The sequence below is a fragment of the Lolium rigidum genome, chromosome 6, assembly GCF_022539505.1.
Source record: "Lolium rigidum isolate FL_2022 chromosome 6, APGP_CSIRO_Lrig_0.1, whole genome shotgun sequence".
NCBI lineage: Eukaryota > Viridiplantae > Streptophyta > Magnoliopsida > Poales > Poaceae > Lolium > Lolium rigidum.
The window spans coordinates 237,680,038-237,698,116 of NC_061513.1; the positions used below are offsets into that span (position 1 = coordinate 237,680,038).

Genomic DNA, 18,079 nt, shown 5'->3' on the forward strand with positions numbered 1-18,079 from the left:
ACAAATCTGCCGCAATACTTGTTCTTACTGTTTTCTCTGCAAACAATCATCTTCCATACAATACGGTTAATCCTTTGTTACAGCAAGCCGGTGAGATTGACAACCTCACCGTTTCGTTGGGGCAAAGTACTTTGGTTGTGTTGTGCAGGTTCCACGTTGGCGCCGGAATCTCTGGTGTTGCGCCGCACTACATCCCGCCGCCATGAACCTTCAACGTGCTTCTTGACTCCTACTGGTTCGATAAAACCTTGGTTTCTTACTGAGGGAAACCTGCCGCTGTGCGCATCACACCTTCCTCTTGGGGTTCCCAACGGACGTGTCAACTACACGCATCAAGCAAATTTCTGGCGCCGTTGCCGGGGAGATCAAGACACGCTGCAAGGGGAGTCTCCACTTCTCAATCTCTTTACTTTGTTTTTGTCTTGCTTTATTTTATTTACTACTTTGTTTGCTGCACTTATATCAAAACACAAAAAAATTAGTTGCTAGCTTTACTTTATTTATTGTCTTGTTTGCTATATCAAAAACACACAAAAAAATTAGTTTACTTGCATTTACTTTATCTAGTTTGCTTTATTTACTATTGCTAAAATGGCCAACCCTGAAAATACTAAGTTGTGTGACTTCACTAGCACAAATAATAATGATTTCTTATGCACACCTATTGCTCCACCTGCTACTACAGCAGAATTCTTTGAAATTAAACCTGCTTTACTAAATCTTGTTATGCGAGAGCAATTTTCTGGTGTTAGTTCTGATGATGTTGCTGCCCATCTCAATAATTTTGTTGAACTATGTGAAATGCAAAAATATAAAGATGTAGATGGTGACATTATAAAATTAAAATTGTTCCCTTTCTCATTAAGAGGAAGAGCTAAAGATTGGTTGCTATCTCTGGCCTAAGAATAGTATTGATTCATGGACTAAATGCAAGGATGCTTTTATTGGTAGATATTATCCCCCTGCTAAAATTATATCTTTGAGGAGTAGCATAATGAATTTTAAACAATTGGATAATGAACATGTTGCTCAAGCTTGGGAAAGAATGAAATCTTTGGTTAAAAATTGCCCAACCCATGGACTCGACTACTTGGATGATCATCCAAACCTTCTATGCAGGACTAAATTTTTCTTCGCGGAATTTATTGGATTCAGCTGCTAGAGGTACCTTTATGTCCATCACTCTTGGTGAAGCAACAAAGCTTCTTGATAATATGATGGTTAATTACTCTGAATGGCACACGGAAAGAGCTCCACAAGGTAAGAAGGTAAATTCTGTTGAAGAATCCTCTTCCTTGAATGATAAGGTTGATGCTATTATGTCTATGCTTGCGAATGATAGGACTAATGTTGATCCTAATAATGTTCCATTAGCTTCATTGGTTGCCCAAGAAGAACATGTTGATGTAAACTTTATTAAAAATAATAATTTCAACAACAATGCTTATCTGAACAATTCTAGTAATAACTATAGGCCATATCCTTATAATAATGGTAACGGTTATGCTAATTCTTATGGGAATTCTTACAACAATAATAGGAATACACCCCCTGGACTTGAAGCTATGCTTAAAGAATTTATTAGTACACAAACTGTTTTTAACAAATCTGTTGAGGAAAAGCTCAATAAAATTGATATTCTTGTTTCTAGAGTTGATAGTCTTGCCTCTGATGTTGATCTTTTGAAATCGAAAGTTATGCCTAATAGGGATATTGAAAGTAAAATTGTTACTACAGCAAATGCCATCCAAGTTAGAATTAATGAGAATATAAGATTAATGGCTGAACTGCGTGCTAGGTGGGATAGAGAAGAAAATGAAAAACTAGCTAAAAAGGAAAATGTAGCTAAAGTTTGGACTATTACCACCACTAGCAATGCTAATAATTCATATGTTGCTGCACCTCCTACTATCAATGGTAAAATAATTGGTGTTGGCAATGCTTCTACTCCTAGTGCAAAGCGCGCAAAATTACCCGAAACTGCTAAAACCGCTGAAACTGCTTGTGATAAAACTGCTGAAATTTTTTCCAACCTTGGGGATGATAATCCCATTGCTTTAGATTGTAATGATTTAGATTTTGATTATTGCCACATCTCTGAAGTTATAAAGTTCTTGCAAAAACTTGCTAAGAGTCCCAATGCTAGCGCTGTAAACTTGGCTTTCACAAAACATATTACAAATGCTCTCATAAAAGCTAGAGAAGAGAAACTAAAACTTGAAACTTCTATTCCTAGAAAGCTAGAGGATGGTTGGGAGCCCATCATTAAAATGAGAGTCAAAGATTTTGATTGTAATGCTTTATGTGATCTTGGTGCAAGTATTTCGTTATGCCTAAGAAAGTCTATGATATGCTTGACTTGCCACCATTGAAGAATTGTTATTTGGATGTTAATCTCGCTGATAATGCTAAAAAGAAATCTTTGGGGAGAGTTGATAATGTTCATATTATGGTTAACAATAACCTTGTCCCCGTTGATTTTGTTGTCTTGGATATTGAATGCAATGCATCTTGCCCCATTATATTGGGAAGACCTTTTCTTCGAACCGTTGGTGCTACTATTGATATGAAGGAAGGTAATATTAAATACCAATTTCCTCTCAAGAAAGGTATGGAACACTTCCCTAGAAAGATAATGAAGTTACCTTATGATTCTATTATTAGAACAAATTATGATGTTGATGCTTCGTCTCTCGATGTTACTTGAGATACACTTTCTGCGCCTAGCTGAAAGGCGTTAAAGAAAAGCGCTTATGGGAGACAACCCATGTTTTTACTCCAGTATTTTTGTTTTATATTTGTGTCTTGGAAGTTGTTTACTACTGTAGCAACCTCTCCTTATCTTAGTTTTGAGTTTTGTTGTGCCAAGTAAAGTCTTTGATAGTAAAGTAAGTACTAGATTTGGATTACTGCGCAGTTCCAGATTTCTTTGCTGTCACGAATCTGAGTCTACCTCCCTGTAGGAAGCTCAGAAAATTAAGCCAATTTACGTGCATGATCCTCAGATATGTACGCAACTTTCATTCAATTTGAGCATTTTCATTTGAGCAAGTCTGGTGGCCTAATAAAATCCATCTTTACGGACTGTTCTGTTTTGACAGATTCTGCCTTTTATTTTGCATTGCCTCTTTTGCTATGTTGGATGAATTTCTTTGATCCATTAATGTCCAGTAGCTTTATGCAATGTCCAGAAGTGTTAAGAATGATTGTGTCACCTCTGAACATGTGAATTTTTATTATGCACTAACCCTCTAATGAGTTGTTTCGAGTTTGGTGTGGAGGAAGTTTTCAAGGATCAAGAGAGGAGTATGATGCAATATGATCAAGGAGAGTGAAAGTTCTAAGCTTGGGGATGCCCCGGTGGTTCACCCCTGCATATTTTAAGAAGACTCAAGCGTCTAAGCTTGGGGATGCCCAAGGCATCCCCTTCTTCATCGACAACATTATCGGGTTCCTCCCCGAAACTATATTTTTATTCCGTCACATCTTATGCACTTTGCTTGGAGCGTCGGTTTGTTTTTGTTTTTGTTTTGTTTGAATAAAATGGATCCTAGCATTCACTTTGTGGGAGAGAGACACGCTCCGCTGTAGCATATGGACAAATATGTCCTTAGGCTCTACTCATAGTATTCATGGCGAAGTTTCATCTTCGTTAAATTGTTATATGGTTGGAATTGGAAAATGCTACATGTAGTAACTATAAAATGTCTTGGATAATTTGATACTTGGCAATTGTTGTGCTCATGTTTAAGCTCTTGCATCATATACTTTGCACCCATTAATGAAGAAATACTTAGAGCTTGCTAATTTGGTTTGCATATTTGGTTTCTCTAGAGTCTAGATAATATCTAGTATTGAGTTTTGAACAACAAGGAAGACGGTATGGAGTCTTATAATGTTTACAATATGTCTTTTATGTGAGTTTTGCTGTACCGTTCATCCTTGTGTTTGTTTCAAATAACCTTGCTAGCCTAAACCTTGTATCGAGAGGGAATACTTCTCATGCATCCAAAATACTTGAGCCAACCACTATGCTATTTGTGTCCACCATACCTACCTACTACATGGTATTTATCCGCCATTCCAAAGTAAATTGCTTGGGTGCTACCTTTAAAATTCCATCATTCACCTTTGCAATATATAGCTCATGGGACAAATAGCTTAAAAACTATTGTGGTATTGAATATGTACTTATGCACTTTATCTCTTATTAAGTTGCTTGTTGTGCGATAACCATGCCTCTCGGGGACGCCATCAACTATTCTTTGTTGAATATCATGTGAGTTGCTATGCATGTCCGTCTTGTCCGAAGTAAGAGAGATCTACCACCTTAATGGTTGGAGCATGCATATTGTTAGAGAAGAACTTTGGGCCGCTAACTAAAGCCATGATTCATGGTGGAAGTTTCAGTTTTGGACACATATCCTCAATCTCATATGAGAATAATAATTGTTGCCACATGCTTATGCATTAAAGAGGAGTCCATTAGTTGTCCATGTTGTCCCGGTATGGATGTCTAAGTTGAGAATAATCAAAAGCGAGAAATCCAAAATACGAGCTTTCTCCTTAGACCTTTGTACGAGCGGCATGGAGGTACCCCATTGTGACACTTGGTTAAAACATGTGCATTGCAAAGATCCGGTAGTCCAAGCTAATTAGGACAAGGTGCGGGCACTATTAGTATACTATGCATGAGGCTTGCAACTTGTAAGATATAATGTACATAACTCATATGCTTTATTACTACCGTTGACAAAATTGTTTCATGTTTTCAAAATAAAAGCTCTAGCACAAATATAGCAATCGATGCTTTCCTCTTTGAAGGACCATTCTTTTACTTTTATGTTGAGTCAGTTCACCTATCTCTCTCCACCTCAAGAAGCAAACACTTGTGTGAACTGTGCATTGATTCCTACATACTTGCATATTGTACTTGTTATATTACTCTATGTTGACTATTATCCATGAGATATACATGTTACAAGTTGAAAGCAACCGCTGAAACTTAATCTTCCTTTGTGTTGCTTCAATACCTTTACTTTGATTTATTGCTTTATGAGTTAACTCTTATGCAAGACTTATTAATACTTGTCTTGAAGTACTATTCATGAAAAGTCTTTGCTTTATGATTCACTTGTTTACTCATGTCATTACCATTGTTTTGATCGCTGCATCCACTACATATGTTTACAAATAGTATGATCAAGGTTATGATGGCATATCACTTCGTAAATTATCTTTGTTATCGTTTTACCTCGCTCGGGACGAGCAGTAACTAAGCTTGGGGATGCTTGATACGTCTCCGACGTATCGATAATTTCTTATGTTATATGCCATATTATTGATGATACCTACATGTTTTATGCACACTTTATGTCATATTCGTGCATTTCCTGGAACTAACCTATTAACAAGATGCCGAAGTGCTAGTTCCTGTTTTCTGCTGTTTTTGGTTTCAGAAATCCTAGTAACGAAATATTCTCGGAATTGGACGAAACGAAGACCCAGGGGCCTATTTTGCCACGAACCTTCCGGAAGACCGAAGAGCATACGAAGTGGGGCCACGAGGTGGCGACACCACATGGCGGCGCGGCCAAGGGGGCCCGCGCCGCCCTATGGTGTGGGCCCCTCGTCGGGCCCCCGACTCTGCCCTTCCGCCTACTTAAAGCCTCCGTCGCGAAACCCCCGAGGCGAAAAACCACGATACGGAAAACCTTACCGAGACGCCGCCGCCGCCGATCCCATCTCGGGGGATTCCGGAGATCTCCTCCGGCACCCTGCCGGAGAGGGGATTCATCTCCCGGAGGACTCTACACCGCCATGGTCGCCTCCGGAGTGATGAGTGAGTAGTTCACCCCTGGACTATGGGTCCATAGCAGTAGCTAGATGGTTGTCTTCTCCTCATTGTGCTTCATTGTCGGATCTTGTGAGCTGCCTAACATGATCAAGATCATCTATCCGTAATACTCTATGTTGTGTTTGTCGGGATCCGATGGATAGAGAATACCATGTCATGTTAATTATCAAGTTATTACATATGTGTTGTTTATGATCTTGCATGCTCTCCGTTACTAGTAGAGGCTCTGGCCAAGTTTTTGCTTTTAACTCCAAGAGGGAGTATTTATGCTCGATAGTGGGTTCATGCCCGCATTGACACCGGGACGAAGTGACGTAAAGTTCTAAGGTTGTGTTGTGCTCGTTGCCACTAGGGATAAAACATTGGCGCTATGTCCGAGGATGTAGTTGTTGATTACATTACGCACCATACTTAATGCAATTGTCCGTTGCTTTGCAACTTAATACTGGAAGGGGTTCGGACGATAACCTGAAGGTGGACTTTTTAGGCATAGATGCAGTTGGATGGCGGTCTATATACTTTGTCGTAATGCCCAATTAAATCTCACTATACTTATCATGTCATGTATGTGCATTGTTATGCCCTCTCTATTTGTCAATTGCCCGACTGTAATTTGTTCACCCAACATGCTTTTATCTTATGGGAGAGACACCTCTAGTGAACTCGTGGACCCCGGTCCATTCTTTTAATACTGAAATACAAATCTGCCGCAATACTTGTTCTTACTCGTTTTCTTGCAAACAATCATCTTCCACACAATACGGTTAATCCTTTGTTACAGCAAGCTTCGGTGAGATTGACAACCTCACTGTTTCGTTGGGGCAAAGTACTTTGGTTGTGTTGTGCAGGTTCCACGTTGGCGCCGGAATCTCCGGTGTTGCGCCGCACTACATCCCGCCGCCATCAACCTTCAACGTGCTTCTTGACTCCTACTGGTTCGATTAAACCTTGGTTTCTTACTGAGGGAAACTTGCCGCTGTGCGCATCACACCTTCCTCTTGGGGTTCCCAACGGACGTGTCAACTACACGCATCAGCGCTCATATCTCTCCTCGTCGCGATCATGCCGACGATGTCTCCTAGCGTACCTGCTAGCCAGACGATCTCTTTCGTCGTCATCGTATCGTCGGCGTTGGTCGTATTGACTCACGTATTTGTTGAGGAGGTGATCGGAGAGAGGTCGCTGATATCGCACGTTCTTCACTTCTCCCTCTGTGATGTAGCGCTTGCCATCGTGCCGGAGCCGATCGCGTGGAACAGCTTCCTCTTTGTCCTTGTTATGAGAGCAGCTGCCCTCGTCTCTGTCCTTACCAGAGTGGTGCCCAGGTCCTACCATGTTGATGTTGAACGAGAAACCTGGCTGGCACCTCCCAGGGTAAGTGCAGTCCACCATGTTAACGGCGGGGAAGGGGTGTGTGTCGACTTTCATGGCGTACTGGCTGAAAATTAGACGCCCTTGTTCTATCGCCATTTGGATCTGCTGACGCCACACCCCGCAGTCGTTGGTGGTATGGGTGAACGTGTTATGCCACTTGCAGTATGGCTTTCCGTTCAGCTCCTGCGCCGTGGGGATTTTGTGGCCTTCGGGTACCTTTAGCTGCTTCTCCTTAAGTAAGAGGTCGAAAATTTGCTCAGCTTTGGTTACGTCGAAGTCAAACCCTCTTGGAGGACCTTGTGGCTTAACCCATTTGCAGGACACGAGGCTTGCCCCCCGAGTCCATTCAGCTACTGCTACCTCTTGATCTCCCGCAGAGCCTTCATCTTCATCTGCCTCAACCAGGACCACCGCACGCTTGAATTTATCCTGGTACACCTCTGGGTGGCGCTGTTCATATAATGACAGACTTCGCACCATATGCGCCGGCGAAGGGTAGTCTCGCTTGGGAGGCCACATCCTTGATCGGTGATGCGAGACCCACCACCGCCAACTCGATCGCTTCTTTTTCAGTCACACGAGCCGAATAGCATCGGTTCCTAACGGTCCCGAAGCGCCGGCTGTATTCCGACACCGTTTCTCCGCGCTTCGTCGTACTTGTGCTAGATCGGCAATGCCAGCCTCGGAAGCCTCCGAGTGATACCGCATGTGGAACTGTTCTTCCAACTGCTTCCAAGTCCGGATTGAGTCTGGTGGCAGCGATGTGTACCACCCGAAAGCCGATCCTGTGAGGGACTGTGCGAAGAACCTCACACGTAGCTCATCTGATGCTGAGATCGTGCCCAGCTGTGCCAAATATCGGCTCACATGTTCGATTGAACTGGAGCCATCTGACCCACTAAACTTGGAGAATTCAGGGAGCCGATATTTGGGTGGTAGTGGGATCAAATCGTACTCGTTGGGGTACGGCTTGGAATAGCCGATTGCCCTCCTTTTCGGTACCATGCCGAACCGGTCTCTCAAGATTGTACCGATCCGATCCGCGGTGCCGGCCGCAGGAGTCGAACTCCGAAGATTCGCCGGAGTGGCATACTTAGCCAGCCACGCTTGCTTCTCAAGCTCCGAGCCAACCGCAGGAGTTGAGCTCGGAGGTTCGTCGGAGTGGCATACTTAGCTAGCCACGTCCGCTTCTCAAGGTCTGTTCCCGAAGTTCCTCCCGCTGTTCCAGTGGTCCCCGCTGTTGCGGTCCGGTTCGTGAGTGCCCGGCATCGTGCAGCCTGGCACGTATGTGCACGTGTATCCGTGAGGGATCTCCTTAGGCGCCTCATACAAGAACTGGTAATCACTAGGGTCACCACCGATCTTGTAGACGACGTATGCCGGTGAACTCGGCACTTCCGGTGCTGCCAACGCGAACGGCAGCGGTGGTCGGGACTGGAGTGGTATCTCTCCTTGGTGAGTCCCTAGAGCTGGTCCCGACGGAGAGTGCCGATGCCTCATGATTTCCTGGATCACCCGAAGGGCGATACGCTCCAAAGTGTTCACCAGGCTCTCGGAATGGCGGTGCAGCGAATGAGCTACCATGAAATTAATCTCCCGACGCGAGACCCGGTGCGTTCTTCCGACGGGGCAGACAGGTCCACTCCATCGAGCGCGCCTTCGGGTGAGAACCCCTTCCACCCGATGCCGTGTGAGCGGGTTCTCCGGAAAGAGCCGATGAGGTCGGCTTCGAGGATCGCTTTGACCTCGTCATACTTCTTCTTGAGCTCCTCGCCGGATCTTCGTACGTGACCGGAGTACCTTCCGCCATCTCGGATGTAGATGGCGATGCAGCTGATGTCGAAGACTGTCCCACCGGGCGTGCCGGAATGTGTTGCGGTCGAAACCCACCGGCGAGCAGCGACGGGCAACACAAGAGAGCCGGGAGGCTCCCGGGATCGCGGCCGGCCCCGGTCCCTCGAGCGACGGCCCGCAAAGCCTCGGCACGCACGTCCGATGCCGGTGCAAGGGCGTGCCACCTGACCTATACCTGGTCGGGAAGGTGATGGATTTGCTTCGCTTAGTTTCCTGTATGGCATACACGTAAACATTAAATACGAGCCTCGATCGGCTCTCGAGTTGTCCCGTGAATCGGCTCAAGGAGCCGATCCACCCATGATCCGTATGAGGTATACGATCACATGGTGGTCCCGCTTGATCAATATAAAGCTAAAACGACCTACGACGATTTAGGGTTTTCACCACATAATCGGAACATCCTACGCGTGATTGAGCCTGGCAGCCACGCACGGTGATAATAAACCGACCCTAGACAAGGCCTAAAAACCAACATGAAGTTGATCCCCGGAACATCTCATCTACGGCTAGCAAACTACACCCTACGTGCTACTGGATCCTTCAATCCGTTTGCAAGGCCTAACTATGCAGATATTAAACTAATCCTTGAAGAACAAGGAGCAATCATAACGGATCGGATCTACTAAATAATGATCAAGCGAGGTGCCGCCCTTACACCTAAGATAGGTGTAAGGGCAGCTAGACGTCTAAGGGCAGCATGGACGAAAGCATATGATACGATGAAACAATGCTAACCCTAACACATCTATGATAACTACGTTGCTCGCCATCAATAAGGCTTCAAGCACGAGCAACGCATGAACAGCGAATAAACGTGTATCGCCTAGATCGCAAGATGCGATCTAGGCAGCATGATGCTTACGCGGAAGAAACCCTCGAAACAAGGGGTTGGCGATGCGCCTAGATTGGTTTGTGATGAACGTGATTGTTGTTTTTCTCAATAACCCTAGATACATATTTATAGTCCGTAGACTTTCTAACGTGGGAATAATCCCAACCGTGCACGAGCCAAATTCTATCTAACCGACACGTATCCTACTATATTTACAGATACACGGGCAAACTAGCCCAAACTTTGTATACAAGGCCGATTCATGTATATCTTCCATGTATATTCTTCAAGCCCATCTTAATCGCGGCCCACCTTTGATCCGGTCAAATTCTGGTGATAACACCTACATCAACTATATTATGACATCAACTATCTACATGTAAATACCAGTATATCACACGTACAGGTCTACAGGATATAAGCTAGATGCAAGTTCATCTACATATTCTACTCATCAACTAGCAGATGATACCTTTCAATCGGTGAGATGAGGAAAACGAGGTCCGGCAGCCGGCGAGGAAGGAGCTGGGGCAGCCGGCGAGGAAGGGGCTGGGGCAGCCGGCGAGGAGGGAGGTTGGGGCAGCCGGCGAGGAAGGAGGTCGGGTAGCCGGCGAGGAGGGACCGACGGAGGTTTGGGAGTGCGGGGGAAGGCGAGGCACGGCACCAGCGGTCGACGCCTCGACGGGCCTACGGCGAGAAGAACGCGGGCGCCGCCATCTCTGTCCGCACGAGACGGGAGTGAGCTGTCCGATGGATGGGGAATTGGGGATTTGGGAGTGCGTGCGGGGCTTCCTGGGGTCGTGCTCGTGCGGTTAGGGCACCGGCAAGCAAGGCACCTGGGCTGGGCGCCTGGGCCACTCTAATGCGTCCAGGCCTGGAGGCGCAAATGAATATGAGAATGAATAGTCGGGCCGGGCCGGGCCAAATTCGGGTTTATAATGGAACCCAGGCCCAGCCTGATTTACTATTCAGGCTGAATTTCGAGGCCCAGGCCCGGCCCAGTGGTCACGCTGGGAGCTGCCCAGCCTAGGAATTTCGGGCCGGGCCGGGATTCCCATGGCCAGATATACCCCAGGGTCACTGACTAGTGGTACCGGCCGGCGGCCAGTCGACGACGGCGGCGATGCTCTAGGCTCCGTCAGCACGTCGTCGTGAAGCTAATGGTGGCGGCGCCGCTCGGAAATGGTCATCGGAACTTGCTCGGCGACGGCCAAGGATCGATGGCATGGGCATACTACGTATGACTAGCATGATACCCGTGTGTTGCTACGTGACACGATTAAGTTGTGGTTAGAAAAAAAATGACATACTTCACTTTTGGTGCAACTGCTATTTTTGAGCACCCAGCTGCCGCAGCAGACCTCTTAATTTTCGTTTACTGAATAATTTAAGGCCCCGGGGGATTTCATCACTGGAAATAAATAAAAAGTCTTGACAGAACAATTTTTTAGGCCATGGAGAATGAAAATCAGTTTTCTATTGACAGGATGAATGTATGCTAATTTATGGACACAAATAAACGACTATTGATATATGTCAAATAATCAATCACCGGGAATTCTTGCACATATCCTTCTTGGACACATCTAGGGAGCAAACGGTGGCTGGTTAGTCTGAACCAGCCATCGCCCCGATTAGGAAAGTTACCCCCAATTAGAAACAACACGGACCAACCCAAAACAAAACACACGCGTTTTCCCGTCCGGGTTTCCTCCTGGCTAGCGCTGTCCCAGGCTGATCTCACGAGCCAAAACCCGCACACCAACCACGTGACACCCCTCTCCCTCTTCTCTCTTTTCCATCTTCCTCTGCAAGACACCATCTTTCCTTCCTCTCCATTGATATCTCCATAGGAACCTGCAACTTTTATCTACAGCTCAGGTGTCAGATGTGAAGACAATTATTGGACCCAAACACGAGGATGCAAAATAACCACACATTTGTTTGTGGCAGAAAACTTAGTAGCAATATAGCAAAGCAACTTAATAGTCATTTGCATTAAATCAATGTTTTTGTGGGAAACAAAACTTGTAGAAGATGACATAAAACCTGCCCAAAACCTGTGACAACATCGTTGTATCATAGATACAACTTCACATATACCAGGTTTGTCAATTTGAATGTACATACCAGCTGGAAACTCAACATCTACATCTAATACCTCCGTTCGGTATTAATCGACGCCGGCACAATAAGATACATAGGCAAGCTCCGCGTCGATTAAATGCGATAGGATGGAGTACTTAGCATCTATGCACAAACATGGTTCCACTTGCAAGTACTTCCACAAACTGATGCTTCATTTTTTTTCAATGGCCACTGATCTACAAGGAAATAAAAAGTTAAGAAAGCATATAGTACCAAAAAAATTGATGTGACTAATCTGCAAGTAAATACAAGTTCCAAATAGAATATCAAAACTATGATCAGTTTTCATGAAACCTCAATACTATATCTATTGGAAAGCAACTTAGTTTTAAAAGTGGCAAGTGTAGCATGGAGAAGCAGCTTAACTATGTTGTCAGAAAATAATTATCTATGTGAGGCAATGATTTCAAAACCAAAGATGATCAACATTATGTGTAACCTACTTAGTGGATGTATGAGGCAACAAAGTATTATAGTAATCGACAACTTAGCAAAAAAGTATAATTTGCGAGACAACATTATGTATAATCATCGGATATTATTTGTAAGCCACTTAGAACGTGTATGAGACAACAAAGTAATGTATATATAAGCAACTTAGAACATGTGTGAGGCAACAAAGTATTTATAAACAACTTAGGGACACATGTGAAAGCAACAAAGTATTGTAATCAGAAGCAATGTAGGAGTTATGATTCTCTAGTCAGACAAGAACAACAACACCTAAGCCCATGATGTGTAATAAACAACATATCTCAAGGTGGCTGATCAACTTAAACGGATAAGCAACTTAATGTCTGGATATTTGACTAGTGAAATAAATCAATAAATACCACTCCATCGATGTGCAAAAAACAACTTAAACATGAGTTGCCTCTGAAATATCTTTAGTTGTTGGGATTCTTGCTTGAGTTGTTTCAGTCACAGTTCTATAAAGAAAAAGATACTTCAAAAATATTAAGAAAGTAAACTAAAAAAACTTAGACTAAGATCTCTAATCAACTTAATTAAATGGCGCAAGTAACTTAACTATGTTTGCGGGACAACTTAATTCAGAAATCAAAGTCCATTAAAAAAATCTAGGGAAGAACAACCTAAGATGTCTAATCAAACTTAATTAAGTGGTAGATGCAACTTAACTATATTGGCAAAGCAACTCCCACATTCATTGATGCAGCTACTTAGTGAAAGGAGACTACAACTTAATCAAAATAGGTAAGCACCTTGAACATGATAGGGAAATACTTACTTCAGTCCCTTGTTCAGAAGACCAAAGACACATAAAAGTTAAAGAAAATCTTGGTTTTGTCGCCCCTATACATGTCAGCAATTTCAGGATCAGTTGACACAACTTAGGCATTACCAAGAAGGAAACTTAACATAAATGTTTCAGCAACTTAAAAATTACCAAGAAAGCAATTGGTTAGCAGTTTTTCTGAAATCTTTGAACATGAAGAGTAGAAGTGACAAAACTACGGTGGGATCAATAATAGTAGACAATTTTAATGTCAGTTTCACAAGAAAAAGATAAGCTAACAAATGGCATCTAGTAACCTAATATGCAGACATGAGATTCCATTTTGATGTGCTTCAAAATCGATGCTTCATTTTTTTCGCTACTTGCCAAAACAATATGAAAAAAACTAGTCAAGTTCAATAGTTAAAACTGCTGAAATTCAGTAGTTAAGCTGCTCAAGTTCAGCAGTAAAAGTTGTTTTCTCAATAAATCCCTAGATGAGCATGTATGATTAGTTACCTCTTTACACGACTAAGTTCTATTTGCATATACCCTTAGTTGCATGTACCAGTATTTCCATAAGTTGGATGTGCATGTATGACTAATTGCCTTTTCCCACCCTTAAGTTGTATTTACATGTACCAATAAATTCCACATTTTTATGTGCATGTATGATTAGTTGCCTTTTCCAACCCCTAAGTTGTATTTGCATGTAGCTAATTACTCTTCGGACAAAAGCAAACTTAATCCAAACATGATTACGTATAAATCCCACCAAATAGTTTGAAATGGGCATCAGACTCAAGCAACTCACTTGATCAGCAACTTAACGGTAACCATCACGCAACTTACCAACAACTAGTAGACAGCTCGACATCAAAGATAGGAAAAATTCTAAGGAACCTGTAGGCATGTTGTAGTGCATCCATTTTCACACAAAACAACTACAATTTCTCACACGATCAGCAACTTAACAGTAACTATGGAGCAACTTGTAGCCAACTTGACATTGAAAGTAGGCAACCTAGTCCCAATATGTCCAGTTTATCTCAATATCACACTATATGCATGTCAAACCTAATATGTCCAGTTTACCTAGAAAGCAACTTAGCATCGATGTTACAACAACTTCACCAGAAAGGAACTTAGCATCAATGTTTAGTCAACTTAAACATTACTAGAAAGCAACTTAACAAAGTAGCAATCAGTAAGTTAGTTAAAATGAATAAGCAACTTACATTGGGCGTCAGAGGCACCGTGATCGGCTCAAGCTATGCGTCGTGCTCACTGCCACCGGCTCGAGCTAGGCGCCATGTCCTCCTCCACCACTGTGAGCGAGATGATACCGGTTGCACTATGTGGGATACACCGCTTCTAGGTACAGGATGCCGCGCTTGATCTGGTAAAAGCAGATGCTCCACCAGGGACCATCTCCTCCAGGTCCGGCTGCCGTTCTTGAGCCACCAGTGTCAACTAAACCATGGTGAAGCAGCAACAACATAGTCTTAGGATGATGGAATCCAAGCCAAATTCAACACATTACTACCGCTATCAACGAAAGTAGATAAATAGCGACAACCAGATCAACAACTTAACAAAAAAATAGTAGACATCTTAAGAAATAGCACACATCTTGACACTAAAGTTGGGCATTATTAGAAGGATATACTATCAGGTTCGATTGTATTCATTTTCGCACAAAAAAAACTATGATACCTCACCAGATAATCAACTTAACAGTTTTTAGCGGGCAACTTAATAAAAATATATAATAAAACTTGACATTAAAGTTAGGAAACTAAGAGGTATTGCTATGTTACAGTTCATGTATTTTCACGTGACACCCCGGCACAATCTACAACAACTCAATGATACAGGATAGGCAACTTAGATAGACTCAGAGAGTCATAGGAACACCACCCAAGATCTTAAAAAGTAGACGCACATGACACTCTTGCAGCAACTTAGTAGGTAGGTATCTGCAACTTAGTGGACTGGAAGCTTCAACTTAGATATTTTCGGAAAAGAATAGGGGATGTATACAGCTGCAACTTAACAAGATTCATGGACCCTTTAAATCCACCCACAGGAATTTAATTTAGGAAAATTAAGAAAAACAGTGTCTACATCTGAATGTTTAGTTGGATTCTCCAGATCCTTCTGAACCCAGTCGTAGGAACATCAATATTTGGGGAAAAAAATCAGCAGTCCTGATAGACTAGTGATAGACTAGTTGTAACTGAACAAATGAATTCAGCGTGCACCAAAGTTGCCAAACATGCCAATAGGTTACATCACATATGAATGACTGACATGCTTACAATGTCTAATGATCTATCATGAGATATGAACTAGTCAATCAATGCCAATGGCCAGTTATTCTGCTTTCGCCAATGATCTCTCTACCCATGAAGCCAACTAGTCAATCAAATTTTATTCAACTACGTTTTAGCCAACCAAAGAGCCAGGTCACTATAGAACTAGTTCTACGGATACAACCAGGAAGAAATGAGCGAGTAATCTCACCGCGATGCGAGAATCTCCGTTCCTTCGGCGAGGAACATCATCACGTGGCTGGTCAAGTTGAACGGCCCCGTGAGCCACCATCTGAGCGGCAAGACTGCCCCTGCCCTAGCCCGCCATGGCCTCGACAACGCGCTCGAACGCTTGGGAGTTCACCGACCGCCCGTTCCCGCCGCCGTCGCCGAAATCCTTCAGGTTGTAGGAATCCAGGCGCAGGGCGGAACCAGGCGCGACGGCGACGGCGGCAACGAGAGGAGGCTGGGGATCCCGCCCTAGGCCCCGACGAACATGGAGGCGCTGGACCACAGGAATACCAGCGCGAATCCGGCGACTCACACGACGACGAGCAGGGTCTTGTTGCCGCGAGGAAGCGGCCGCGGTCCTCAGCTAGCCGTGAGGTGGAGCCTCCAGCCGCCCGATGTCTCCACCATCGTGCGACGGTCCACAGGGGCAGAATCGAGATCTCCCGATCTAGGTCACGACATGGCGCAGCGGTGGTCACTAGGTGGTGCTGGAGGCGGCGAGCTGGGATTTCTACGCCCTCATGCGTGCACCCCTCTAGCCGCTGGCCCATGTCCTGCGACGCCTGGCTCGTCGCCGACGAGATTGACATAGGAGAAGGTTGGAAAGGTGGGGGAATGGAGAAAGCAGCACACGGGAATGGGGAGGGAGATGAGCAACCAGGCCACGGGATTAGGTGGGACCCAGGTGTAAACTGTCGGGGACGACCAGGCCACGGGATGGGTCAATCGCGTCGATCGGAAGCGAACAGACGGCCACAGATCGATGGCTCGGGACGACAAACTGGCCACCGAGCACTTATTAGCACTTGGGATCCTTCTTTGCCTCTATATATTTATGAACCTATTGAACATTTTAAAAAAATTCAGGATATGCAATAAACCTTTATTTGTCCTTTTATTTTCCTTACCCACAACAATACATCGATAGGCGAGCAGGAAATTTGGGTTCACTACTCCCTCCGTTCCGGTTCATTGGGACGCGCATATCCTTAAATAGTATAGTTGACTAACATAATATAAATTGTATAACATAAAAATATATCATTAGAACAGAACAGAGGGAGTTCTTAATTTGCACATTATATTTTCAGTGGCACTTCCAAGAAGTCACCTTCCAATATAAGTTCAGTTAGTTATCCAATACAACAAATAACAAGAAATGGCGGCACGGAAGTCCGCTCCTCCCGAAGATAGGAGTGGCCCTTCATTCCCTCCCTCTGCTCTTCTGCTCAGGCGAAGTGAGGCGACCATAGTTTCAACGTTCTCTGCCGGCGAACCCGCAGGTTTCTCGTTCCTCCGCTCATCGCTCCGGCGGCGGGAGGAGGTGAACCCCGGTGCTTCATGTTGGGCACGTAGATAGGTTAGAAGTAAGGTTTCCAGCGATGAGGTCTTGCTGGCGGAGACGGCGCAGCGGCAAATAAGATGTGTCCTAGCTCTATCCCCACCTCGGCGATGCTCCCAGTGGTCCCTTCGACGAGCCAGTGGATGTGTGTGCTCGCCGGCTCTTCGGAGGCATCGCGATTTGTTTTTCCAGGCGAGGCCATCGTGGCGGAGACGAGGACCTTGCTACAGAACTTTTTTCCTCCAGCTTCTTCTCCGTAGTGGAGGCGCTTGCTCTGGTACCATCACGAAGCTCTGGAGGTTTGTACATGGGTCAGCCGCCGGGTGTCATTTTCGATGGAGATTACAGCATTCGTTAGAAGTCAGCCGGTTGGGTGCAGGGTTTGAGATTGCTAGACGATGGTGCACATCTCCTCCATAGTCTACTTCGACCGGTGGCGGCATTGATAGAGTCAGAGAAGTTAGGGGAGCCACAACATGAAGGGCCTTGACGTTCGCGGCGGGCCACATCTGAGGCCCATAAAGCAATCATTTAGTTACCATCTGTAGCATAGGAGGTGTCACACATATTTTTTAAGTTTTAGGTTTAACAACTACAAAAAAAATATGCCATGCATGTTATACCAATGAATTCATATTTGAAAATAATTTTTAATGGTATAATTTTTATAACAAATAACATATGCAATACGGGCCAAATTAATGGTCAAAGATTAGACACGCATAAAAAGCCAAATGCAATGGGACGGAGGAAGTACTTTGTAGGGCCCAACACAAAAGATGAAAAAGTCATTTTTCAATTTAATTCACTCAGTCGTGTGGCCGGAGTATAAATTTGCAGGAGCAGTGCCGTGAGACAACGTGGTACAAGTTATGGACATGGCCTC

The 18,079-nt window shown here is 44.3% G+C and overlaps 1 long non-coding RNA gene across 3 annotated transcripts; it reads right to left on the minus strand.

Moving 5' to 3' along the window:
* Positions 1-11,436: 11,436 nt before the first annotated feature.
* On the minus strand, positions 11,437-16,507 carry LOC124660207. 3 transcript variants are annotated; one of them, XR_006989812.1, is made up of 4 exons: positions 15,832-16,491; positions 14,544-14,778; positions 13,318-13,382; positions 11,437-12,244 (listed from the first exon to the last, which is right to left on the minus strand). It is a non-coding gene; the product is annotated as an uncharacterized LOC124660207 (long non-coding RNA). The 3 variants fall into 3 exon arrangements; XR_006989813.1 differs by having other exon boundaries at positions 11,437-13,382; XR_006989811.1 differs by having other exon boundaries at positions 11,437-14,778; positions 15,832-16,507.
* Between the last annotated feature and the right edge of the window lie 1,572 nt (positions 16,508-18,079).